Consider the following 27911-nt stretch of genomic DNA (forward strand, 5'->3'; position numbering starts at 1 on the left):
TAATGGTGTCAAATGTGTATTTTTAATGTATAAATTACTGTTATACCCCCACTGTCAGTAAAAATTGCCTATTTCCCCCTCTATCGATCGCTAAAACGATAAACAGAGGGCAGTATCATTCTATTAATCCCTGCTATTAATGAGAATTAAATACTGCCCTCTGTTGGCGACAAAGCAGCACATCTGCAGATCACGGCTGAGATGTTATAATTTGAATGTATGACACTCTTCCATGCCAAATTTGCTAAGCGATTTTTCACGACTAAGAGTTACACAAGAGTTACAGTGACGTCAGCAGCATCTTCTTACTTACCATACTATAATACGAAGGGGTATGCAACACGTTATCACGTGACCCACTTTGACCAATCATATTACGTGAAATACATAACTTTATCGGTTCATTTTCTGACAGTTTTGTCACGTTCCATGACCTTTTTCTGCGCGCGTCATTATGAAAAAACGCAAATTTCAAGGTCATCGAGTGGTCATCGGGGGGAGGTAAACAGAAAACACGGCACATGTGATATGTCAGCGCTGTGCTAATCACCGGGAAAACAAAATTGGTGAGTACTGTCGGTTTTATTCAATATTATTATTATTTTAGTAAAATCTAAAGAGGGTGCAGATGTAATTTGCATGAAATTTGGGCATCGATAAAGTTGATTTTGAGGGCTTTTCGGCGCACAAGTCATGATCAATGCATTGGATGGTAAGCTTACCATACATGCCATATCCATGTTACTTCATGAATAACAGTACTTCACATTCAGTGTTCATCATGTTCAATGGATTCAATGTGCGTGTGTCATGCATGATGCATGGTGTGTATTGAGAACTGTGCTGTATTAATTTTGAGGTTAATGCTTGCGGATTTTACTGGCACATTTGTGGTTTGGACTCCCCTGGCCTGGCGCGCATGCTGGTATATTAATTTTGTCAACAAATGTGACGACATCACCACATGACCAGGCCGTGCCCATGTAATCATGGTAATGATGTATATGAAAGGTGAATTCAAATTTGCCATCAAACCGCATCATTTTATATATCAAATTAAAGCCCTTCGGGCCTTGAGTAAAGAAAACCAAAACTGAAAACCGTTTTGTCATAGCACTTTCCATAGCAAAGTTACATCTTGTCAAAAGATTGACTTTCATCAAAAAAATTCAGCCAACATTTAATGCATCAATTAAATAACGACACGGCATAGTCTCATGATCGAGAGTGCAGCTTTTCTCTGTGGAACTATTATTCACAATCCCTCTAAAATTCCATGTGCGATTGTCTCATAAAAAAAATCATTTTGGGTCAAGTGAAGTAGGTATAGACAACATAAATGTAGGTTTCCTTGAAAAATCTTTTCTTTTATCATGTTATGGAGTGACATGCATTGACGACATCGCCGTCGGGGCTGGTAGTAAATTCCAATTTTCTTTGCTTTACCTCAGTTGTTGTGTACACGCTTAATACGCTACATCATGGCAACAGGTACGCATTACATGTACGCTCGAGCTTGGCCAAGAATTACTTTATTTACTTGTAGGTCATGCCTGTTCCATGTGATGCTATGCTATGGCATACAGCTTCTTTTGGTTGATTGAGGTGTGCATGTGATGATGAAATGATATATGAATCATGGGAAACTGACTTCCTAATTACATGAAAGAGAGTCAAATCTGCCAGTGCAAAAGATTTAAGAGTATTTTGAAAATGTCCTTCCCATTTGTTACCAATTATACAATTGCCTGCCACTGACAGTGGCGTGCATCGTGGTCGCCCCAACCCGGGGGCTGAAGAAGAAAAAATTTTGCCGTCCCTTCCTTAACAGCCCGAAAAGTGAAGAGCAAAAAAAAAAAAAGGATTTTAGGCGCTAGCGTCCCAAAAGCAACCTTTTTTCACAATTTTTTATGCTTTTTCAATTTTTGGCGCCCTTTTTTCTTTCCTAATTCGTTTTGCCACCCCCTTCGTTTTTGCCACCCTTGTTTTTGCCCCCCCTTCTTCTTCCGCCCCCTTCGTTTTTGCCGCCCCCTACTTTGACCGGGGCTGGCACCCCAAAATATCGCATGCCTGAAGATGCAAAAAAGATTTAAGTTAAAAGGTAACAGTTCTTAGCAAATTATTCCAAGACCGTATCATGCGTGTGTGGTACAGGCGCAGACAAAGATGGTGGAATGGGGCATATGTACTATTTGTAGCGGGTGCGAAATGACACTGTGCCCCACTGGGGCCAAAATGGATAGTTTTTAGTTTGGTACCGTTACCGTACCATCATGATTTTCCTCGTATTGGTCCTATGATCAGCTCGTATTCACAAGCAAGAAATTGGGCTGGGACTTTACCGGGGCGAGGGCCGGGATTATGTTGTAACTCACCCGGGATTTTCCAACCAGTAAAATGGGATGTGAACATGGCTGTGGTTTGCTAGTTAAGGATGCCCACATTTTAATATGGGGTGGGGAATCCTATCACTTGGCGCATACTTAAGCCGTGGATGTATATTAATATTCACTGAGTCGCCACATTAATATTACTGTTCATATAAATCCATTAACAAAAACAAAATCTTGGCTGTTGTTTCCACATATTGCATTAGGCCATGTATTTTCAATTTAGCGTGTCTTTAAAGTATATAGCTTGATTAACAAGACCACACTGGCTTCTTGACATGCATGTGCAAACGAGAGCCTGCTTTGCGCTTTTAAATTATTTATGCCAGATGTATTGTTTTTTATTTTTACGTTAATTATTTTAACCACCCACCGATTAATATTTATTGCTGGTAGATTCATTGAAAATGTGCCTAAATTGAAATCCCTACTCATTATTCTATAGCAACACCATAGAATTTATATTTTAAGTTTAAAATAAAAATTTGGTAAACAAATGTTTTGATATGAAGTTGAAACTTGTCCCAAAAAAAAAATAAAAAAAAAAAAAAAATATTTACTCTCAATTATTCTCTCTGCAGGAAACTTATTTGTTTACATTTCTAGCTGCTAGCTGTGAATTCCTGAAAATTAAAGATGTGTAAAAATCTAGCTTTCATAAGGCATATTGGAATTGCCAAATCAGGGAACCTATTCTATTCAATTGTAAGGATCACAAAAATATAAATATTGCGCCTCTACTATGGAAATAATGATGTATATTAAAGTGGCAAAAAAAGTTAACAGGTCAAGTTCTAATGGCAATTGCAAATCGGTTCTACCTCGGTAATTATACGTCACTGTAGTGATAGTAGTCACTGCTACAAAATATTCTTCTTCTCTTTTATTATATTTGCGTCCAAAGTTTGCGAAAAAATCAAAAACTTGAAATCAAATACAAATTTTGAGTTTTATTTTCTCCTTTTTGTAAAAAAAAATAAAATAAAAAGAGATAAAAAATGAATTTCTTGATTTTCAAAGAGGACACCGCGCATGATTTTACTAACGCGCGCGGCGCTTAAGACACAGGATTTAATTAAGATCGCGTTAGGATGATTGTCAAAATGGGGGTGGGGTGAAAATTGAAAAATATTTGGTGAGGCACCATGAGGGGTGCCCAAGAAGGGTTTCCCCCTTGTAGTCAGAATTTTTTTTCAAAATATAGATCACAAACATCACTTTTCCCTTTATTTTATCAATTTGTTTGTTTTAATGTTTGTTTGCACATAGAGATATTGACATGGCCAAGGAAATCAACCCTGCACTCTTCTTTGAGAATCTGCAACAGAGAATTGAGCGGCAGATTCGAAACAAGAATGCCTTCAGAAAAAGTTGCTGGAAGTGGAATGGGTGCACCAATGTATGTGGTTATGGCAGAGTCCATTTGACAATTGGAGGGGACAGTGTCTCGGTGAGTGCACACAGTCACAGAGCCTCTTACATGGCTTTCAAAAGAAAGAGAGAGTGTGAACTGCCATATGCCAGTGCCAGTGGCTATGTGAAGCACTTGCAGCCAACTATACCTGCATCCAGTAACAATTTGAGAGATGATGTAATAGTTTGCAACTCTCATAATTATACATGCATGTAGGCCTATAAAATGCTCTTTAGTTATGCTTCAAGTGCTTCACTAACACAATTTAAAAATCCCCTCTCAATGTCGGCCCTAATTTCACAAGCAATGTATATTGGGGAGATAGTAGGTGTACAATATACCTTGTTTTGAAGTTTTGAACTCAAAGTACCGTATTTCGTCAAATAAATGCCCCGGCGTTACATTTTCCCAAAGGGGGCGTTTATTCAAGATCAATTTTAGAACGATAATTCATGTTAAAATCATTAGGTAAACTAAAAAACTCTCGCTAAAATGACGAACTATGAACTAGAAACACTGACTTCTGGTTCACTTCGGGTTTCAATCCAGATTTTCGCCAAAAAGTGACACTATTATCGACCACGTGAGCAACTTGGTAAGCTTACTACACAAGATAGCATGGAAATATCGGCATTTTGAAACATCTTGGTTGAAAAAAAGTGGTGGGGCGTTTATTTGAGGGGGGCGACTATTTGACTGAAATACGGTATGTATGCAATACATGCCCAAGTCCCTTCATTGGCTTGGACCTCCACTCTATACAAATAAACAAAAAGTACACAGAAAATAGATTCAGGCATTTGTTTTTGAATTCAAGCAATATTTTAATACAATTTTTCTATCATTCAGTGTATAAAAACATTTGCAAATGAACAATAAAATGTAAAAATGTTACATTGTATCAAGCTATTTAAGTGTGTAATTTTGTCATTGCTATCAGTAGTAGATAGCAAAAAAGGCTAAATATGATACCATGTAAATTAGCTTATAAATTTGCATAGTAAAACCCCCTCAAAATTGAATCAAACCTGTCTAATTATGTTTATGTTTACCAGTATCCAAATTTATGATATATTATATTAACATGTAAACATAAAAATTCTTTAGAGTGCACGCCAGTGACCAGTAAATAGGAATCTCCTAAAATGTACATTTCAGAGACAGCAAGCTATTTGTGAGTCGCCATAAGCTATAGGGTGATCTAGTCATCAATTTTCTGAAAAAAACCCGATGGACTTCAGATGATTTCTCTGGACTAGATGTCTTCAGCTGACCTTCAACTTGCAGAAAGTGTAAGTTTTGAAGAGCTGAGTCGCTCTGAAGTCAAGAAAATGATGTTTTCCGGGACCATGTTTGTACAGAAAGTCAATGGAGGCTATTTACTGGTGTGCTGTGTGCACCCTTAATATATCAGTGTAAAGCTTATAAAAAAAAAAAAATGCTTATCCATTATCTCACAAAGTGAAATTGCCGCCAACAGCCCATTTGTGGTGTACGGTCACATAGCAAAAAGAAACATTTTGTCTCAAAAACAAGAGATTTATAGTTATTGTCTCTCACTGATACCATCATATCATCACACATCCTATCTAGCACCTTTGAGAGCAATATGGTGCATTATTGTACTGATTTACTATTTTGTGTTTCAAATTTTAAACAACATTATGTGATGCGATCAAGCAAAATCAGTCGGAACTCGGAAATATTGATTTTGAGATATAGCTAAACAAAGAAAATATTTCCTTTTTTGCCTCTTGTTTTGGAAACTCCTTAATTGCTCATATCTTTGGAAATGTTCCGACTGATTTTGCTTGATCGCATCACCTACATTGCACTGGCCTGGGTACCGTATATGTAGGACATCATGCCACAAAATGATATGTCTGGTCCTCACCTCATATACTCCCAAAGTAAAAAGTTAACTTTTATGCAGTTAATAATCACATTGCCCATGTTCTTATTATTTCAGATCTTCATGACTTGCTCAGTCAATTGAAGAAAGTTGACAAACATTATACAGAGACAGAGAGAAATTGTGCAGAGGAACTAAAACAAAAGGTAAAGTCAAGGGTGAAATTAACTGCTTTTCATCCAGAACTCAGTTTTGGAGAAAAAAGTGAGTCATGGACCTAGTTCACCAAATGTTAGCTAGAACCAGGATTTACTCTGAGCTTACCAGGACTCACTTTTTTCCATGTTTTTTAGGGAATTTAAAGTATTTGGAAATGCTATCTAGACAAACCATTGCCAGCCAGGGGTAGCATTAATGTCAAAGATTAAGGGATCCAAATGGACCCTTACAGTAAATCCAAAATTAAGGGTCAACGGTAAGCAAATTTTAGGTTCCAAAACCCGTTCAATATATTTACAATTAAAAATTAACTTAATGTGAAATGCATTGTGTAAACTAAATCAAACCATTAGTTGAGCTTAGCTAACATGCGGTTAAAATCTCTACATATTCTGCTCTGTATTTGTCAGGAAATACACAGTATTAACAGTGGCGGCACCAGGAATTTTTTCAGGGGGGGGCATTAGGCATAAAAGTGAATTTCGGGGGAGGAATCGACAGAAATTTATGTAATTGGGGTTTTTGCTTCAAAACTGGGGAAAGAAAATGCCCCCACTTCCCTCCCGTAGAGCTGCCACTATGTATTAAACAATGTCTTTAATGCTTGGTTGGTAGGTATGGAGAAGAAGAATTTTTGTGGAAATTTTATTTATGCTTGCCAAGTTACTAAAATTCATTCCAAGAGTCAAGAGAGAAATATTCACATGCGATGATGTGACTGGGCTTTCCGAAATAACAGAGGACCAAAGAATGTACAGAGTAAAGTGAAGAGGGGTAAGGTACATGGTGGGGAAATAGTGAGGGTGGTGGGGTAATGGGGTAGGATAAGGTGGTGATTTAGGGATTCAATCATGTTTCACCGTTGTTCGTTACAGATTAACAACAATGCGTCTAAAACAAACTTGTGCTTCAAACTACATATTAATATTTTTAAGTTGCCCATGACATGGTGTATTATTTCTTTAAGGGGGTACTACACCCCTGCCAAATTTTGTGTTGCCTATTATTGCATTTTTCTCAAAAATTATAGCGCATTAGTGACAAGTAAGATATGTATATTATAGGGGCAAGGACTACAACTACTGCACGGAAATTTTATTCCAACACAGACAACAGTTGTGGAGTTACAGTCAAAAATGAGGGAAAACCAATATTTGATCAATAAATCAATAACTACTTGCCCTGAGTTCCTGAATTTTTAATGTAGTAGTTGTAGTCCTTGCCCTTTAATATACATATCTTACCTGTCACCAATGTGCTATAATTTTGATAAAAATGCAAAAATAGGCACAAAATTGGGCAGGGGTGTAGTACCCCCTTAAAGAAATAATGCACCGTGTACAAATCATGATGTAAGTCTCAATAATATGTAGTTTGAAGCACAAGTTTGTTCCCAATTCACATACACATCGTTCATCCTGTCAAGTTTGTTTTGATCCAAGCGAGGTCATTTTAAATGTCGCGCCAGTCTAATTGGACTGCTCATGCACATTAGGTACAATTAGTTATTGAAGCAGACAATTGGGTTGCTTGATCTGAGCATGCATGCACATAAATCCGTAACAGACCTGGCTCATTGCACATGGTGAATTCCGATCCCTGTTGGGGTTTTTTTGTCTCAGGTGCTGAGGTAATAGTAGATGGTAATGTGGTTATATAATAGTGGGTGGCGGGGGTAAGGGTGGTGATGGAGTAGGGTTGTTGCCTTGTCAGGGTAAGTTGGTGGCATGTTAGGGTGGTGGGGTAGGGTTGTCTGGGTGGTAATAGTGGGTGGTGATGTAAGGTTAGTGGGGTAATAGTGGGTGGTGGAGTCATAGTGGGTGGTATTGTAATTATAGTTGGTGGGGTCATAGTGGATGGTGGTTATATTTCCCCCTACATGTAGTCCATACTTGACATTCTAGTCAGAACAGATCGAGAAACAAAGTCAAAGCCAACACATGACTCAACCAAACAATGTGTGACACCTATCAACTTAAGTTGGTAAGTTGGTGGCGGGTTGTCTGGGTGGTGGTGTAAGGTTAGTGGGGTAATAGTGGGTGGCAGGTTAGGTGGTGGGGTAGGGTTGTCTAGGTGGTAATAGTGGGTGGTGGTGGTGTAAGGTTAGTGAGGTAATAGTGGGTGGCAGGTTAGGGTGGTGTGGTGGGTTGTCTGGTGATAATAGTGAGTGGTGGTGCAAGGTTAATGGGGTAATAGTGGGTGGCAGGTTAGGGTGGTGGGTAGGGTTGTTTGGGTGGTAATAGTGGGTGGTAGTGCAAGGTTACTTGGGGGTAATAGTGGGTGGCAGGTTAGGGGTGGGTTGGGTTGTCTGGGTGGTAATAGTGAGTGGTGGTGCAAGGTTAATGGGGTAATAGTGGGTGGCAGGTTAGGGTGGTGGGTAGGGTTGTTTGGGTGGTAATAGTGGGTGGTAGTGCAAGGTTACTTGGGGGTAATAGTGGGTGGCAGGTTAGGGGTGGGTTGGGTTGTCTGGGTGGTAATAGTGAGTGGTGGTGCAAGGTTAAGTGGGGTAATAGTGGGTGGCAGGTTAGGGTGGTGGGGTAGGGTTATTTGGGTGGTAATAGTGGGTGGTATAGTGCAAGGTTACTTGGGGGTAATAGTGGGTGGCAGGTTAGGGGGTGGGTTGGGTTGTCTGGGTGGTAATAGTGAGTGGTGGTGCAAGGTTAGTGGGGTAATAGTGGGTGGCAGGTTAGGGTGGTGGGGTAGGGTTATTTGGGTGGTAATAGTGGGTGGTATAGTGCAAGGTTACTTGGGGTAATCATGGGTGGCAGGTTAGGGTGGTGGGGTAGGGTTGTCTGGGTGGTAATCAGTGGCGTGCCGTGGCCGCCCCAACCCCGGGGGGCTGAAGAAGAAACAATTTTGCCGCCCCTTCCTTAACAGCCCGAAAAGGTTAACCCAAATTTTTTCACGGTCGTTTGAAAAAGTGAAGAGAAAGAAAAAAAAAAGGATTTCAGGCGCTAGCGCCCTGAAAGCAACATTTTTTCAAAAATTTTTATGCTTTTTCAATTTTGTACGCCCTTTTTTCTTTGCTAATTTGTTTTGTCGCCCCCTTCGTTTTTGCCGCCCCTGTTTTTGCCGCCCATTCTTCCGCCGCCCCTTCGTTTTGCAGCCCCCTTCTTTGACCCCGGGGGGCTGGCGCCCCCAAAGCCCCCCCCAAAATATGCGCATGGTAATGGTGGGTGGTGGTGCAAGGTTAGTGGGGTAATAGTGGGTTGCAGGTTAGGGTGGTGGGTAGGGTTGTCTGGGTGGTGGTGGTGGGGTAGGATTGTCTGGGTGGTAATAGTGGGTGGTGGTGTAAGGTTAGTGGGGTAATAGTGGGTGGCAGGTATAGGTATAGTGGGGTAGGGTTGTCAGGGTGGTAATAGTGGGTTGTGGTGTAAGGTTAGTGGGGTAATAGATCCAATTTTTGTAGCTTATAATTGATGATATTGTGCTCCAAAGCTGAAATAATGCACTGATAGAGACTTTATGAAAGATTTCCAAATATCTGTGAAGCCAATGGTGGCGAAAGCGCAGGCAAGACTAGTGATTCAAGTACTGTTTATGTGTAAAAAGGCTGATGTAGTAAGCATGCTGACAAGCACCATTAAATCACACAAGATTGGGTGGATTGGTAATTGTGGTCAATACTTAATAACATATATATTAATGTGTTTTTACTTTTTCTGTCTACAGAAATTACATTGAATGTGAATACTACTTCAGGCTAGACAGCTGGCAGCGAATGCAAATGTATTCTTTTATGCCAAAGAAGGTAGGTAAATTATAATATTCAAATTTATCACAAAAGTCTGGTGACTTTTTCCTCAAAATGTAGTCCGGAACAGTATGCTGAAATGGTACTAGATCTAGCCAACACACAGTCACCATCAAAAATGGCAGCCTTTTACGTAAGGTTGGCTTGAAAACAAAGGCAGACCTGAAGGGGAGAATCTTGAGTAGCAGCTTACTGATACACTGAGGTCAAAGGTCATTTGACATCAACTTTTAAATATGCTGAAAATCTGGTATCACAGGAACAGTTCACATCCAATTGCAATCAAGCTTGAACCAAAGCTGTATTATGGGAGCTTTCATGTAATGGGGCATTCAAGGTCACATATTGGGGTCAAAGGTTATTTGAGGTCAACTTGTAAAATTGGCCTGGAAATGAACAAAAGTGTTTCACAAAATTGCAAAAAAAATGTTTCACATGAATATTACTATGTGTAGTGCTCACTACTGATATCTTCGGATGACCTATCTCGGACCGCTGTCCCAATTTTTAATACCCTGCTCATGTACAATATTTGCAAAATTATAATACACTTAGGAAAAAAAAAAAAGGCATTTTTATGGTACGTATTTTGAGAAAAACAATCTGAATTTCCGCATTTCTTTTTTGGCCTTAGCATTGAAAACAAGCTATAATATGGATATCACAAACAGTGTCCAAATATAAAGCGTGGTCAGTCACTGATAAAAAGGGTGGGTTTAGAAATCAACAATTGCAATCTCAAAGCTTACTGCAATTTCCAATTGAATGACACTTAAATGAAACAAAAAAACACATTGAAATCCAATTCTGTTCTCTTTGGATGCAATCTGCACCTCCTGGACCACCATAACCAGTTAAGTAACCACGCATAGAAAGGGTGGGTTTCGGAGTTTTGGTATAAAGGGTATAAAATAAAAAGGGTGGGTGTGAAATAAAAAAGGGTGGCTTGTATCCCCACTGCCAACTATGTGTACTGACTTAAAAATCTCTTTAATCTCAAATTAACTGACTGCAATGCAATGTACATGTACTCTTTATTGAACATATCTCAAGAAGAAATTCCTTTCATCAAAATAGTCCACTTTTTTTTTTTGATAGGTAATGCTGCACTTTGTTCTACTGGTGATTTTGTTACTGTGAAGGTGCCCAGCTGGGTCAGAGAGGCAATGTCACAACAACAATTATCTAATACATAGCTTGTGTGAGTATAATGACTATCATGATTCTTAAATGATCTTAGTAAATTTTAACAAAATATCACTATAATGTTAAACTGTGATATGTTTGATGCCACCAAGAAATTGATGTATTAAATGATATGTATCTATATTGTAATTAAAAAGAAATAACATCATGCTTTGACTGCAATTATATTTTGACAAAAACCCAAATACCACAGTATCATGTCATGTACGTACACCTGGCATGTACACAAGAGAAGTTCTTCATTGGTTGATCATCAGGGCAGTGACCTTCAGAGCCTTATTTCACCATATATCAAGATGAGCACTAAATAATTGCTGAATGTATTAATGTAAATGTAATAGTAATGGCTTATTGTCACATTTGTAAGTTTCTAAAGTGGCGATATTCTCATTTTCTGTATCTTTATACAGGTTGTGAAAAGGACAGATGACACAGTCCAGGTCAGATTTATGGAGAAAGTATCTCTAAAGCCATCAAGTGGAAGATGTTGTTTATCTTTTGCAACCTCCAGCTATTGCAATGAAAGGCAGGGTTGTAGAAAATATGTTGCTGGTCACTTCTCCCTGATAAAGCAAAACAAAAGAATCATATTAATCAGACAATGAACATAGTAATAATTATATGATTATATAAATCAAAATAATTTGTACACTGCACACAAATTTTATTTGAAAAGAATTACATGTACTGGTCACAAATTATGTAAACAGTAAATTTATATAATGCAGAACCTCATATATGTTGCTGTGCGATTACTCTCTATTCCCCATTCCAGAAAAATACAGAACTAATTTTTTCGGATTAAAAAAATATTATCCAGTTTTGCCAAATGTAACATAGCTAAATCCTAATCCTTTAGTTAGTCCTAACTGGCAATATAAGTCAAAGTTTAATATTTTTGCAATTTGTCCCAAAACATGCAATTTTGCATGTTTTCTTACAATTATTGTAGTCACAAAATTGTAAGTCTTGGCACAAGTCTAAGCATACAAAATCTTGAGTGTAGGGTAAGAGTTAGCTCTTAATTTTAATATTAGGCCAAAAAAATAAAGGTTTGTCTGCTCACGAGTGGTTTGAAAACAAATGCGAAATGTTTTTATTCCTGACTTCGTATTTTTATGGTATTTTGAAGGAAAAAATCTGATTTTCGCTGAATTTTTCCGAAATTTTTTTTTTTGGCCTTATATGTTATTTTTGCTAATTGGTTACGAAAAAGATTGAAAAATGTGTTTTCCAAAAATTAGAATCAATACATAACTTGAAATTAGCCTTTAGCCAAGTCTTTGGGCTTGATTGTCGACACAGAATAAGAAAATGTTTGAAAAACGCCCCAAAAATGCATGTTTTTGGTCCTTGTTTCCCAATATTGACCAAATATTAAAATTTTACTTTCATTGCTGGTTAGGACTAACTAAAGGATTAGGATTTAGCCATGTTTCATGGATAATTTTCAGGATAATATTTTTTTAATTAAAAAAAATTGTTCTGTACTTTTCTTGAATGAGGAGTAGTATGCTGTTTCAATGATATATTTTTTAACGAATTCACTTTGCAGAAACCAGTACCGTAAAAACTCAATAATTAGCAGATGTGCTTACTATATCGAGCACTTTTGAAAACATGAAATTGTACGAAAGTCAGTCCTGCATTTTACCAACTGAGCTAATGGGGTTGAGACACACATTTGCAGGTTTTAATACTTGTTCGTATATTAAACTATGTGAATCGATGAATTGCTCAAAACCCTTTACACTTTTGTGGATGAGGCTCTTCATGTTAGCATGTTTTATAAGCGCTCTAAGTTTTTACGGTATGAAGGTGGATGAAAAACAACAACATTATCATATTACGAGGACATGTTCTTAAAATTTATACCCCGAAGAGCCAGTATCGGGATAATAAATTTTCTTTTCCTGATCTTATTTTCACATAACAGGACAGGGCTCCAACCAGAGCTCCAACCAAGACATGTGTATAATAACCCTTGCCCTTGTCTACCCTGCTGACAGTGGTATTTGAAAATAAGATCAGGTCGATCGAAAGAAAATTTATTTCCCCGATACTGGCTATTTGGGGGTAAAAGATTTTAAGGGCATGTCCATGTAATGATTAATAACTTTATGACTCATTCAGCATTTTTCTATTGGAATGTCGGCTTTTATCCGGTTTGGGGATTAAAGATTACCAGTAGAAAATGGTGTCCTCCGGTATTTGGCAAATTTTCTCTGCTCTTTCGCTGGCATTTATGCTAATAAACTAGGATTTTTTCCGGAGATGAAAGCCGGCTTTCGTCAATAGAAAACCATGCACAGCTTCCATATTCCGGTTTGCTACAGTGCAGTGGAGTACTGGAGAACCGGCAAATATGCAAATGACATCAGCGGCATGCGGTGTTTAGCGCAGTAGAAAATCACGGTGAACAGGAATATTCCGGTTTAATCTCTAACCAGAATGATTCTTTATTATACCGTAAGTTCAATAGAAAAACGCTGATTGTAAAGACCAATTAAAAATGCTATGGCCTCTTCCTATAGGGATTCAAATGTTTTGAAACAAAATCAAGGGTCAGAATTTTGTTGATTACTCCGAGAACCCAGAGAGATTCTTCTGAGAGATCTGTTCCAAAAACTCAATAGGGTTCATGTAGTGACTGCCAAAATTCTACCCCTAGATGTCATGGAAGTTGAAAGGTCACCAGCTTGAAAGTGAAACAGACTGGGAAATTGTCAGGCATATTGTGCAGGTCTAATATATCATAATGTGCTTTTTATTCTGCCATATCGTTTATTGCTTGTGGACATTCTCCCATCTCCTTCATTTCCAATTTGGTATTATTAGTGACCACGACTACTCAAGCATTGTCAAGTATTAAACAACTATTATTTAGCTCCAGGCAAATATAGTGGCATGCTTTGGTTTATGTAACCAAAACTCAAGTTAGTATCTTAGACTAAATAAGATAGAACCTTCCAAAATTGTAGATATGTTTTGTAGCTTAAGTTTGTAAAGCTCATGTTCATTTTAGTAATTTCATAATACTTGCTTCAATGCTCGAGCAGTTTCGGACCTATTGTTAGTGGGTTAGGGGCAAGTCTATGTGTGGTCCTTTGACATCATGATGAAAGTCAAAACTACTATATAGCTCATCAGGTGGTCGCACAAGACCCTTCGCCAACTATATGAATTAAACAATATGAATTGAACACAAAGGAAGTTTCAAATCTTGTTAATAATATTAGAAGTGAATATATCAATAACCAGTGCTCGAAATAAGGATTTCTCATTTTGTACCTCAACTTTCAAGTTGGAGTGCCATTCATCCAATATTTAAGTATTAAACCACCATAGTTTATTACTTACTTATGTAATCTGTTTTGCAAGTTATATCATGATATGCAATTTTTGAGGTGCAAATTACGATACAGCTTATTTCGAGGGCGGCTGATATTAAACAAAGAGTTAACAAAACATTCATATTAGAAAATACAAATTCTTGGTGAAGTTGTACAAATGTACAATAATGCAAAAATAAGATCTATCAAAACAGCATGCATTTAAATCATAAAATTGTTAAATTTTAAATCTGAAAGTGTAATATTAAAGCAATTTAGGTATTATTCACTTACAACTGATCAGTAATTGCTTTAAACAAGAAAAGATCCTAGAACTAGGAACTAGGACAATACGATTTTTATGTTTCCCAGTTATGCACAACATGATTAAGAGTCGAGATACGCATAATGTGCATTACTAATCAGTTTTTATTTCCTAGGCTCAGTTATCCAATACAAAATGTAGCAAATGGTCTGTAATAAAAAGAGTTTGATCCAGTGAAGGTATTTCTTGTTTGTGATTTTTTTGTCATGTTGGAAATTTCATTTTAAAGTAAAACATTTTGGCCGGTATTCACAAAAGAAGACTAACTTTAGTCCTGGATTATCGCTAGTCCGGGACTAGTTAGTCCTGGTCTAAGGATGATCCACGGACCAGGACTAATTGGTATTCACAAAAGCTGGACTAACAAGTCCAGGCCTAACTCGCGATCTGAAAGTTAATCCGCGGACTAACTTTTCAGATTGCGCGTTAGGGCCTGGACTAACGCGAATCTAAAGGTCAATCCACGGACTAATTGAACTGCACATGCGCAACAGCGTCGTCAGAGGCCACACATCATCGATCGCGGTTTTTTTTTATGGTAGCTCCATAAGGATGTAACAAGAAATCAATCTTGAAACACCCTGTTTACTGTTATACATTAACACATATTTATTTATGTGTTTATATATATTTATGTGTTTTCTTTCTTTATAGGCTATTTTCTTTTTAATTTAAAGTAGGCCAACGGGATTTTGAAAGAACGGCTGCCAAAACAAATACTGAGTTACATTAAACAAGTAAAGGTAGGCCCTGCGTTTATACAGTAGACCTAGTGCCTATTTAGTAGCATGGATAGTAATAGTAGGCTTTATATAGCGTATATAAAAGTGAAGGGCGGAGGGGCAGTAACAGGGGAGTTATTGCCAGAAAGAGCGGATCCAGGTTTGACAAATTTTACCTGCTCGTGCTTCGCTCACCCCAATTTTCACGGCAAATTCGACTATATTGGCAATGCTGAGATGAGCTCGAGGGATATGATCGATCAAAGTTGTAAAATTTTGCAACAGTTTTATCAAAATTGCCTGGTCAAAGTGAAAACATTCACCTTTTTGAATATTTTGTGAACATTTCAGAGCAAAAACACCTTCTTAAATCGATTTCGCGAAACCCTCGCATGCTTTTTTGGACAGGAACACGTAGGGCCTACAACTAGTCCCGAAACCGAGTTAAAATAAGCATTTCGAGCAATATTGCGTGCATGATAAATAATTGGATATACATTATGCACATTTATTTTACTTGATTTAGACGATGAACACCTTTTTGCACCATTCTGCGAATTTGTTTTGAAAAATGAAACTTGTTTGTGCGTCCCAGAAATCATCCCATAGGCCTATTTTACAAAATTTCCGACGAGCATTAATAACGGCAGATAATCATACACGACGTACAGGGACCGTGGGAACTGGATTCGCTCCTGGTTATTGCCCGTAATGTATAGTCTACTGCAGGCAGTGCCGCCGACAAGGAGGGTTAAGGGGGTGGGGTGGGTGTTACCCCCGGGCCCGGGGTCCTAGGGGGCCCCGTAAAAAATAAAGAAAGCATACCTTAAGGGTGGTCTTAACCCTGGAATTATGGAAACTTTCGGGCTTCATAACTGCTAAATTATTAGTCTAAAGAATATAAAAGTATATATTTTTAGAATGGAAATGACTTGATGAATTCATCTGTGAGGTCAAATTTGGGCCAAAATGCTCATTTTTAGAGAAAATCCCAAAAAACGGGTTTTTTGGCCCAATTTTTTAGGTGCAGCGTAACAAAAAAATTGTTTGGCCAAAAACATTTTTTTATTAATTTTTAAAAACAAGAACTGCGTATGTCGAAAATAGATGTTTTGTTTTGCAATGATGAGTTCAAAAACTTTCTGATAAATAGAAATTCAGCAAAAAAGGTTGTTTTGAAATATAGGGACAGAACACTTCTGTCAATTTTGTCATACGTCAAATAACGACTCCTCGGTAATATTCATAAACGTGAAATATATTAAATTAATATTATATGTTACCCAACTTACCAAAATTTAAATGACCATAAACACACACCCACACATAAGTTATTGTGGTTTTCATTTTTTTCTCTTAATTTTTTTATTATTATTTTTTTCTCTCTGTTTTTTAACATGTTTACCAGGAACATCAATATCTTAAATTTTACAGGAATGTCTCTAAGTATCGATTTTGCGGATGATAAATGTATCAATATAAGGTCACTGTGGGGCAAAACTTTAAAATAGCCCCATCATGTTGTTATGTATCTCAAATTGTTCCACTCATCACAGGGAATAAAAAAGTCAATGGTCATATTCTTCTTAGTGACAGGGTTTGAGGTTTGAGGACGGTTTTACTGCCAAAATGGGGGAAAAATGAAGTTCATGTTATCATAACATTATACATGTTTTCTGGACTAGAATTTTGTGCTGAGTCCATTTCTGAAGTTTTTAATACACAGGCTATCACCATTTTAAAGATATGTAACAAATTCTAAGCGCATGTTGTTTTTACGAAGAACGTTAACCAATCTTGGGAGTCGACTTGGAACATAACTGTATTTTAAAAAAGTTACAGAGCATTATTACTTCAGTTAAAGTTGTTTTGAATCTATAAATATGTTAAACAAACTATAAAGACTGCTTAAACACTGTTCTCATGTATGAAAATGAAATGATGTTGGTACTGAGGCCCCTGTATTCCTATATATTTAGTAAACATAAAGCGGTCAGGTTTGGTGTCAAGACAATAAATCTATTGATGTCTAAACTCATAAAGAAATGATGTTCTTAAAGTGTTAATGTATAACTGATTACCTTTACACAATCTTAAAATGTTTATACTGAAGCATAGCACTTCATTCACCCCTGACATCAGAAATGGCTTGTTGATAGCGCAACTGAATATTGTGTGATCTAGCGGCACGGGCTGCATCAACTTTATTTTCTGATAAGTGGTTGATGTGATGAGCTGGTACAGAACTAAAGTTCTCTTCACCATACCACTTGACTATTACTTGATTCTGTTTCAGTTTTCTCAGGATAGAACTTCTCAGATGTTCAGGTAATGACTTTAGCTGGATACCAGAAGCAACCATGCTTTGCCCATACTACATCTCCCGGTGTGAAAGATTCTTCATCATCGGTGGTTGTATTATCATCAGATCATCCCTTTATAATTACATATTTGAGGGCACAACATGAAAGGCATTGACTGCTCTTCCTGGAATAAATTTTATGGGTGTGACCTTTGGGTTTAAGGGGTTGATACATCAGAAAAATGGCGTGAGCCTCAAAATGGGGCAAAATCTGAGTCGTAAAAAAAATTATTTTGAAAAAAAGTATACATGGCATCATTCCACAAATCTAATCGATTGTGGGGATTGGTAGAGTGCACAATCGATCAACTTTTCAGAGCTGTACCTCCATAAGTTTTTCCGAAATAATTTTTTTTACAATTTGCCATATTTTTTTCACGCTTAGGGGTAGGGATAACATTTTTGCAATTGTCTTCAATTTTTCTTTTTTGAAGGAAGTTAAAATTATTATCAGTGTGTGGCAAATTGAAATATCATTAAAATGAGGGGTTAATGAGGTCTCTAGCCCCTTTAGATCAAATTTTATGGCGAAACTAAGATACAAATCTCTCGAAAATGACCTTTTTTGGGCTTCGTTTTTTCACTTTCAAGTTCAACTTTATCCGGTATGGTATACAAAGTAAGCAATGAAATTAATTAAAACAGTTTTATTTGAACAAATAAACCATCAGGTAATACAAAATAACAGAGAAAGACAACATTTATCTATATAGTAGAAAATATTAGGGATTAAAATTAATGGTGAATTTTTTTCACCTAAAACTGGTCATTTTCAGTAAAAAATGGCCATAAATCCATGTTTAACCCCAAAACGACTAAAGATACAGTATTCTAAGTTAGAAAAATTGAAAATTCAGACATTTTTACCTTAGAAATACTATATATGCTCATTTTAGAAGTATTCTTCACACCTAAATATTTTTTCACACATTTGGCAGTGAAACCGTCCTCAAACCTCGAACCCTGTCTTAGTTCAGGAGTTATAAGGTCAGATAGGTCAAATTACTCCCTTAGGGACCGTTCACAAACAATTGTAAGGGGGGGCTGATGCAAAAAGGGGGGCCCTGAAAATGTTTGACCCTCCTAAGGGGGGGGCTGAAAAAAATGACCACAAATTTTCCTGGAAAATTGAGTTATATGCTTTTCTATGGTTTACCCATAATTTTCATGTCAAAAAAGGGGGGCCCTGAAATTTTCGAGGTCTGTAAAGGGGGGGCCCCGAAAAATTTTCGCGATAATTTTTTTTTGCATCAGGCCCCCCCCTTACAAGTGTTTGTGAACGGTCCCTTATTATAGGAAATCTCAAACATATACTTAATTCACAATTTTGGTACAAATTTTCATAGTCATGTCCCGTTCAGAGTTTATGCAGTCAAAGTCAAATAGAATGTGCATGCATAACCTTTGACTTATCATGTGATTTCATCTATTCTGAGGTTATACATTTCTCAAACGAATTGTTTTCCTATACTATTTTGTTTGCCCAGAGGAGTTATTTTGAGACAAGTTGTGATTAAATCGGTGCACTTTGAAAATTTGGCGACTGTGCATGTGATATTTGACCTTTGACCTATTTTACTCTATAACTCCTGAACTAACCATTAGTTCGGAATGACAGTTGACTTTTTTATTCCAAGCAATGAGAGGAACAAACAATTTGAGGGATGGATTGCAACATGAAATAACAAATTTGAAATTTTGGCCCCATGAACCTTCGACCCCTCATGGGAAGCACACGGGGCATAAAAAATGGAGAACCAATTCTAGTCTTATCAGTTGAGGCATAAGGATGCAAAAAAACATTGGTTCCACTAATCATAATGTAGCAAAACTAGATCCCAAATATTACCCAATAGCGCCCTGTACTACCATGGCGAAAACAGACAAAATGTTCACTGAGTAACTACACTGCATTTTGGGCAGCTAAAGATTAATAAACAAATGTCAACAAGAACAGAGGTTACGGTTATCTGCTTTGGCTTAATAACTAACAAGATCAATAATAACAACTTCAAACTTTAATCTGCCACCATAGAAAGTTGCATTAAAATATACAAATTCAAATTGTATTAATAATTAAATAACAAACATTTTTCACCCACTTGATATGAAGAGGCATGATTATGCTGATTTACTGGAATGGTCCAGAAAAATGTTCACTGCAACTTTGCAATCTATATCAAATTTAGTGGTTCTTCATCATTTTATGTATCATTTTTACATTGATTTCCTTTAAAAACATTCACAGAAGAGATCTTGCACAAACATCTTTAGTCATCCAACTGGTGGTGTTAAATGTTACTACTCATCATGCTTGAAGATACCTGTAACAGGAAAGAAAGAAATAGAGTAGTTAAAAACTCATACTATTGGGGCTCTTTCTAAACAGGACAAATTTCAGGCCCAAAATTTCACTGACATTATGATAAATATATGAGTTTTCTTCTGGTACCAAATCTCTATTTTGATAGGATAAAGTGGGAGGGGAAATGAAGCTGTCAATCTGGCTATGTACACCCCTTTAAATAAAGTGAGTCATCACTTGGGATTTTGAGAATAAACCTGAAGTTGGAGTCATTTGGGATTTAAAAATTGAGTCAAGTGACAAATCCCAAAATGATGAGTCGAGTCCGAGTTGAGTCGTTACAAGTCTCTGGGAATTACAACATGTTACAATCAGCGTGTTTATACTGAGCGTACGGCTTTTTGACCCGCTATTTTCCGGGCACAAAATACCGATCATAATCCGGCCACCGTTACCCAGCTTGTTTCTACTGAGACCAGAAAGACGTGTCTCGCACGATGCACGGCATTTTTTTCCTGTAAACCGGAAGTACGGAAAACATATTTGACGGTTGTATCAAAAATTTAAATATCTACGCATGGCAGCTCATGGCATTTAGTGTTTTCGTAAAATACAAATTGCATTAATTTACCAGTGGATCTAGTAATTGGCTATTATGATAATTAATTTACAGCCAAAATATAACCAACTCATTAACTATAAAGAAGTAGGCCTAGACTAAGTAAAGTCATATCCATTTTACTTCATCAAGTTCATGCGAGTCACACATCATGCCAGTGTATATAATATCAGAAAGAAGGAACCTACTACATTATAGGCCTAGGCTAGACTATACAAGTAGAATATAAATCGCGTTATTTTTGCAACATGCACGCATGACCTCGACCCGCAACCCGATCACACGGCTCGCTTCTACTGCGCGGATTACACGCTTTGATTCGGCATGATCCACCTCAAGAGGTGGATCACGAAAGGCGAGCACATGACCCGGCAACCGATTACCCAGATCGTTTCTACTGGGCTTGTTACCCGGTATGACCCGGCACGGCACGGCATGGCACGGAATTTGGCCCTCAGTAGAAACACACAGAATGTGATTGTAGGTTTCAATTCATGTAAATTTCAAGTTTTCTCAAAACTTACTATGAAATTGAAAGAATTTACATCTCATTAAAATATCAACATTTCATGGATTTTATGGTTCTTACAAGTAACATTGATATTAAACATGTTAAAAGAAACTCACCATTTATAGATTTAGGCTAAGGCTGTAATTTCTTGCTTTCTGTTCAACCAATGTCTCACGGCACATCTGAAACAACTGAAAACAAAATAGCAACATTTTAGAAATAGGTATCATCTTCAAACATTTTGAACACAAAATTAACATTTTTCCTGTGATGAAAACCAAGTTTCAAACAGTTTGTCATGAAATTTAACTTGGAATTCAGACATGTTATTATAAAAGTTTATAACCAAATAACCAGTATATCATCATGGTATTACCAAGCCCAATCTTAAATATTGGGCTAAGCCATAGGGCAAAGTCCACACACCACCTGTTGAAGATTTAGAAATATCTTCCACAGGGGGAGTATGAATTTCAAATGGAATTAGCACATTAACCAACACTATTTGACACTCACTCTCCTTCTAGATTCATACTGACTCAAATGGAATTCAAATGGAGCTGCCTAATGTGTTAATTCCATTTGAAAATCTTCCACAGGGGCAGTGTGGATTTTAAATGGAATAGCCCAATATTACTGTGGGTGGGGTGTGTATGCTCACAGGTGATGTTGAAAAGGTGACTATGCTGGTATGGGGTGGGCATTTGGAGTGGGGTGTGTCTTAGTGGACTGTGCATGAGTCTATATATGTTGGTTTCAAATCATGCAAATTTCCAGATTTCTCAAAATTTAAAGAATTGACATCCTTTTATCATGTTTCCATTGTTCTTACATTGTATTAAACATGTTAAAAAAGACTCACCATTTATAGATTTAGGTTACGGCTCAGGCCGTAATTTCCAGTTTTCAGTGCAACCAAACCAATGTAGCTTTCAGTACAACCGATGTCTTACACCTCTGAAACAACTGAAAACAAGAAAAGTAAAATAGATACCATCAAATATTTGAACATTTGTCCTATCATGAAAACTTACTTGGTAGCACTAGCAAGTTTTATACTGCTTTTCCATGAAATTGAACTTGTAATTGAGACATTTTGTTATTGTAAGTTGAAATTTAACCAAATTACCAGTAATATTGGGCTAAGCCATTTAAAGTCCACACTCCCCCTGTAAAAGATTTTGAAAAATTGAAACTCGCACTCCCTCAGATGCTGAATCTTTATCAGAGGGTGTATGGAATTCAATGGAGCTGCCTAATGCACTCATTCTATTTAAAATTCATACTCTCCTTGTCAGTGGCGGCGCTACGGGTAGGGGGGTGGCAAGGGGGGAATTAGCCCCCCCCCCCAATATTTTCTTGCCCCCCGCTTTTGAGGCAAAACCACCAAAATCACGTAAATTCCACTTTTTTATGCGGCAATTTTATGCTAAAATTTGCCAATTTTTCCCCTGAAATTCACTTTGCCCCCCCCCCCCCCCATGCTCCCCTGCAAAAAAAATTCCTGGCGCCGCCACTGCTCCTTGTGGAAAATATTTGTAACATCCACAGGGGTCATGTGGATCTTAAATGAAAACACACATTAAATTCACGAATTTTTAACCATGTCCCTGCTAAATGTATTTAGTACACCCACTTTTATACACCCCAACCCCTGCATACCAATGCAATGGGCATTATGTTATGTCAAGTCCCCTACATGAGGTATGCCCCCAGCCCAGCATGCCGGCCACTAGGTTACATATCATTCTTGTTGTGCTATCCCCGGGTATGTGTGTATCTGAAAGTGGGGGTGCACTCACACGTGTGTGCAAGTTATTTTGGGTACCGGTACCGCCAGTATGCATTTATTGTGGGTATGCACTCGAAGTTATTGTGGGTATACACTTGCGTGCGCAAAGTTATTGTGGGTACGCACTCGTGTGCGCACCCCTACGTGCGAGTATGTACAAGCGTGTGTGAGCGTAATTACACACGAACCTCATATTAGGCCATTTTAACCTCAAAAGTGCAAATTTGTGCGAATTTATTCCACCAAATATGCTAGATTCACTATACTTCAAGAAATTTGAATCTGCCACTACGAAATCCAGCAGAATCTTCAGCGGTCTGAGATTTGGCACTGTTTTAGCATAAACAAGGCTCTGATTGGCCAAATCAATCATTTAATACATCAACACCTCATTCGCCAGTCAAGCAAGGTAACAAGTCATGACCTCATGTAGTCTATCTTGTGTGCAATCTTAATCCCGCTGGATGTTTACACAAACGTAGAAGGGCTATTTGTCCATACGCTGGTGACTAAACCGCGTGAATGCATTGATTCGAGTCTGCCACCACTAAATCCAACATGGCATAAGCCTAAACTTGAGATGAAACACAGTATAGTTCTTTTTACGGGAACTTGAGATTATCAGCAAGAGCACTCGGACACCGCTGAAGGCAGCTAGCTGTTTCGTATGTGCATCTATGCAGCGTCTTTAAGCATGTGCGTGTGTACGCCAGCTGCACTTTGAGCAAACACTTTCGATTTGTAGCTGCGCCCAATGAAATGGGCACTTACGTCACTGCCACATCAGGGTGGATAAAGCCTGGGTGATCACTACTGTACCAGGACTGCTTTATATGGCTTAATCCAGTTAAGCCCGGTCCTGACTCCACATCGCAGCGCGATGCTATAAAAACTTTAATCCGAGCCAGGTGTTTACGAGCTCAGCGGTGAAAATTCTCATCGCGCTGTGGAACTTTCGGTCTACGATGGAGTTGAACAATGCGATATCGCAGCCGTGCACGCTTTTGATTGGCTGCTGGAAAATTAAGGTTGGTAGAATGACCTTAAAAGGAGATGCAGATCCCACATGCTTTTAAAACATCGCAACATCGCGCGATGAAATTAAAATGTACATTTAATTTCATCGGGCGATGCTGCGATGTTTGGAAAAGCATCGCATCGCGCTGCGAAGTGGAGTCAGGATCGGGCTTTAATGCCTCCGTCATACTTTCCTGCCGCGTATCAGCCAATGACAAGCCTTGATTGTGTTCTTTTGTCTGCAATGCGAGTGCGCCACGCCGCTCAGCGGCAAGCAGCATGGTAGTATGAAACCAGCATTTGCGTTGTATCGCGGCGATCAGAAGGACATCCCTAAAGTCCGACTCAGACTCCACAGCACATTGCAGCATGATGCTATGCAGATGCTTTTAAACCATTGCGGCATCACACAATGAAATAAAATGTTCATTTTAATTTCATCGCACAATGCTGCGATGTTTTCATGTCATGCATGTGGGGTCTGCATCTCCTTTTTATAGTCATTCTGCAGACCTTGATTTTCTAGCAGCCAATCACAAGCATGCATGCATGCAGCATGGCCAAAATATCGCAGCGCAATGCGAAGAAAGTTCAACTTTCATCCCCGCCTAAATTTCCACCACACAATGAGAATTTTCACCGTCGAGCATGCAAGCTTGTAAAAACCTGGCTGCTCAGATTTCATAGAAGTATCGCACTCGCAGCATCAGCGATGTCATCGCATCGCGCTGCGACATGTAGTATAAATGAGACTATACCCTAGTCATGCTAGTTAACCTAACCATGTTATGATGTCCTTCTGATCGCCGTGATCCAGTGTTTACCTTTACTTGTTTATATACATGTATATGTAGGCTAGCATTTCATGATGTATGGCAAATACATCAGGACATATACCTACGTACAGTATGCGTAAGCTTACGTGGCATGAAAATTTAAGGTTGAAAATTACTGGTTACGGCATACCTGGCTACTAATTCACGTCTATGCTTCATTACTTTGCAGACCACAGTCTCCGTTAAATCTTACACGAACGAAAATATACAAAATGCATTTTTAAATGGAAAAATTGGGCATTTTTACCCGAGTAATGTGGCGGTAGGTATGGCTACATGTCAAAATTCCAATTAATTACGGGCATTAATAAAGCACTTCCGGGAACTGTTGATGGGCGGGGCGTTACTAATTTACATGTTAATGATGTTTCGTCACAGATGATGTCCTTTAATGTTTTAATTCGATTTTTAAATATAAAAAAATGAACAAATAATCACAATACTCACCGGAAATTTCAGCCTTTCTTGTAGTTTCGCGGCCCGATTCCCGGTTTGGTGAACGAAACTCGGCCTATAAACTTATTTACGTAGGTTCCAAGGTGACTTTTCATAACATTTACAAAGCTGCAGTAAGTTTGAAAGTTCTGATCACTTTGTTTGCCCCTGACAGTATTTTTATTCAACAAAATGCTTTAAAAAGTGCCCAAAACTGCTATTTCACAGCCACCGGTCACCGCTTAGTCCACAAGTTAAACCTGCCCTCTCAGTGGACTAAATTTGGTGCCGTTTTTGCATCATTTTAGTCCAGGACTAAGCCTAGTCCACTTTTGTGAATACCAAATAACTTTAGTCCTGGACTAAACCTCCGATTTAGTCCAGGACTAAAGTTAGTCTCCTTTTGTGAATACCGGCCAAACATACCGGTATCTAAGTTCTTGAAACATGTCAGGTGGGAAGTTTAAAAATTATAATATTATGAAATTATAATATTTTGCAGTAAACCTTTGATGAGAGCGTATTTTAAGCATACATCACATATTTACTGTGTTGAAACACACTAGTCTCTGATTGGCTGCTGAGGTGATCTACTGTTGCCATATGGAAATTTATGAATGAACTTTGCACCACACACGTTGTTAGCTCAGACTTTGTACTAGTAACATCACGGTATAATATTTTGCAGTAAACCTTTGACAAGTGTGTACTACCGTGATGTTGCAAAGTCAGAGCTCACAACGCGTACGGCGCAAAGTTCATTCATACCGTGGAATCATGGCATATTGCCTATCTGCGTCAGCAAACACACAAATAGCACAAATAGTGCAAGCGTACACAAAAGAAACTGTGTGTAAGATGAGCGATGTTGCCAGGTCTGAACGATGGACCTGCGTCAGCTGAATTCGAGTACGCTTGGAGGGCACAGGCATGGAAAATTCCAATCTGTGTGTTTATTAATCTGTGTGTTTATTAATCTATGATTAATTTCCACTCGGCAACAACAGAACGCCAATCAGACAAGCTCATTTCAACACAGTAAATATGCAATGTACGCTTAAAATACACTTTTGTCAAAGGTTTACTGCACATAAATTATAGTAGATGCTTGTCAAAGGTTTACTACAAAATATTATAGAAAAATTGGTAAAAACGGTAGCAAAATTGCAATTGCTCATACGCGGAAATGATATTTAGGTTATGAAAGTTGATGCAGGGAATAAAATCCCTGTTTAGGGTGTGAAAACAGGCTCGTGTTACCTGTTTAGGGTATCATTTTAGACAAGGATTAAATCCTTGTTTAGGTAGACTGGCCCCCAGTCTCGGTTCGGTTCCATCTCTGGATAATGTAACAATAAATAATTACGTAGTGCCCTATGAAAAAAATGCCAACCCCCCCCCCCCTTATTTTCTTCAATGCCAAAAACCCATTCCTCTTCATCCACAAATCGACGCCACTAATTACACCCACCACAGTCAACCATGCAGCAATATAGAAATATACTCGTATTATAAGTGAACGCGAAAGTCCATTGAGCGCTGATTCCGAGACTGGTCCAATCTGTTAGAGATCTCACTTCCAAATATTCGTTCAACGAAGCACGGTGATTCCGATGTCAATTACGAAAGCCCCGCCCCAGTTTCAATTCAAATATGGTAGCACAAAGCTATGCCGCGGGATGTGACGCAAGATCGGATGGGACACTTGTCAACAACTGAGAGGTATTGAGCTCAAGTGGCACGCGTCTGATAGACCCATGGTACGCGCAATAATAAAAGGCAACCACTCGACTCGGACTTAGGCCTATTGTCCATATTGCGTACATTATCGCGTGCGGTTTGCAAATGTTTGCACATTATTTAGCTAGGGAAGCCTTTTCAAATATCCCCGCGCTGCCAAGCTGCGTTGATTGGTCGGATACAATATCGTTGTTTAGTCGCTTACACAAACGTTAATGTAGTGAAAACATGGACGTGGTATATAGAAAGATTGCGTGACTCCAAATCCGTAAAAGTGAACTTCCAGCAGTTTGTGGGAGCTGGAAGTCAAATTGCCTACAGACTGGGAGGGTCCGTGTATTGGGTTAATTTTTAATGCTATGTAATCTACATTACCAGTCGTTCTCCACGGACCCGAGGGAGGGTCTATTGTTTAGGGTGCTTTCGCGGGTGGTGTATTGAAATAACTTACTAATAATGCAACATGTTGGTTGTACGGCCCTCAAACACCATTCTCGAGAAAATGAAAATAATATGATATGAAAATGCAGTACTTTTAATTAAACGTGAAACAATAACACTGGAACGTGCAGGGAAAAAAATCATGTCATGGTTGACAAATCAACACCATAGAATATATATATACGTAAAAAAATGTTTCTTAAATAACACACAAAAACACTTCTGATGAAGTGTTCAGTAGAAGCTGTGCCACTTCAATAAGAATTTTAAATAATGATATTAAAAAAAGGAAAAGAAATGAAAACTTATTTATCTGTAGATAAAGCGTGCAGTTTTACAGGAGTGGGGAAATTTAAGTCTGGGGGAAAATTTGCTTCCCGCTCGGCCTGCCAAAAATATTGTCCTCCTCCCCACGCACATGTCAAATTTTTGGGATCTCAATACCATAGCATTGTGTAAATATATATTCGCTCTTTGCAAGGAGCGGCCCTGTAAAAAAAGAAGGCTTTTGCAAAGAGTATGCGGCATTTTTTTTGCAGCGGGTAGAACCCCCGGGGCACTACCATATATTGACATACGTCATGCGCCCACAAAAAGACCCCGACAAATCCTATACCCAATGACCCCTTTTTTTTCAGT

General features: G+C 38.2%; 2 long non-coding RNA genes across 3 annotated transcripts; one reads left to right on the top strand and one right to left on the bottom strand.

Annotated features, from left to right (window-relative positions):
• The first annotated feature begins 481 nt into the window (after positions 1-481).
• LOC140168268 (uncharacterized) lies at positions 482-11904 on the top strand. 2 transcript variants are annotated; one of them, XR_011861185.1, is made up of 7 exons: positions 482-566; positions 3660-3840; positions 4963-5096; positions 5774-5862; positions 9548-9626; positions 10728-10830; positions 11246-11904. It is a non-coding gene; the product is annotated as an uncharacterized lncRNA (long non-coding RNA). The 2 variants fall into 2 exon arrangements; XR_011861184.1 differs by lacking the exon at positions 4963-5096 and having other exon boundaries at positions 11246-11903.
• Positions 11905-18548: 6644 nt separating this feature from the next.
• On the bottom strand, positions 18549-25036 carry LOC140168269 (uncharacterized). Its single transcript, XR_011861186.1, has 4 exons — positions 24787-25036; positions 21874-21977; positions 21128-21202; positions 18549-19900 (listed from the first exon to the last, which is right to left on the bottom strand). It is a non-coding gene; the product is annotated as an uncharacterized lncRNA (long non-coding RNA).
• Between the last annotated feature and the right edge of the window lie 2875 nt (positions 25037-27911).

This window comes from Amphiura filiformis, chromosome 13 (assembly GCF_039555335.1).
Source record: "Amphiura filiformis chromosome 13, Afil_fr2py, whole genome shotgun sequence".
In the NCBI taxonomy this organism is placed as follows: Eukaryota; Metazoa; Echinodermata; class Ophiuroidea; order Amphilepidida; family Amphiuridae; genus Amphiura; species Amphiura filiformis.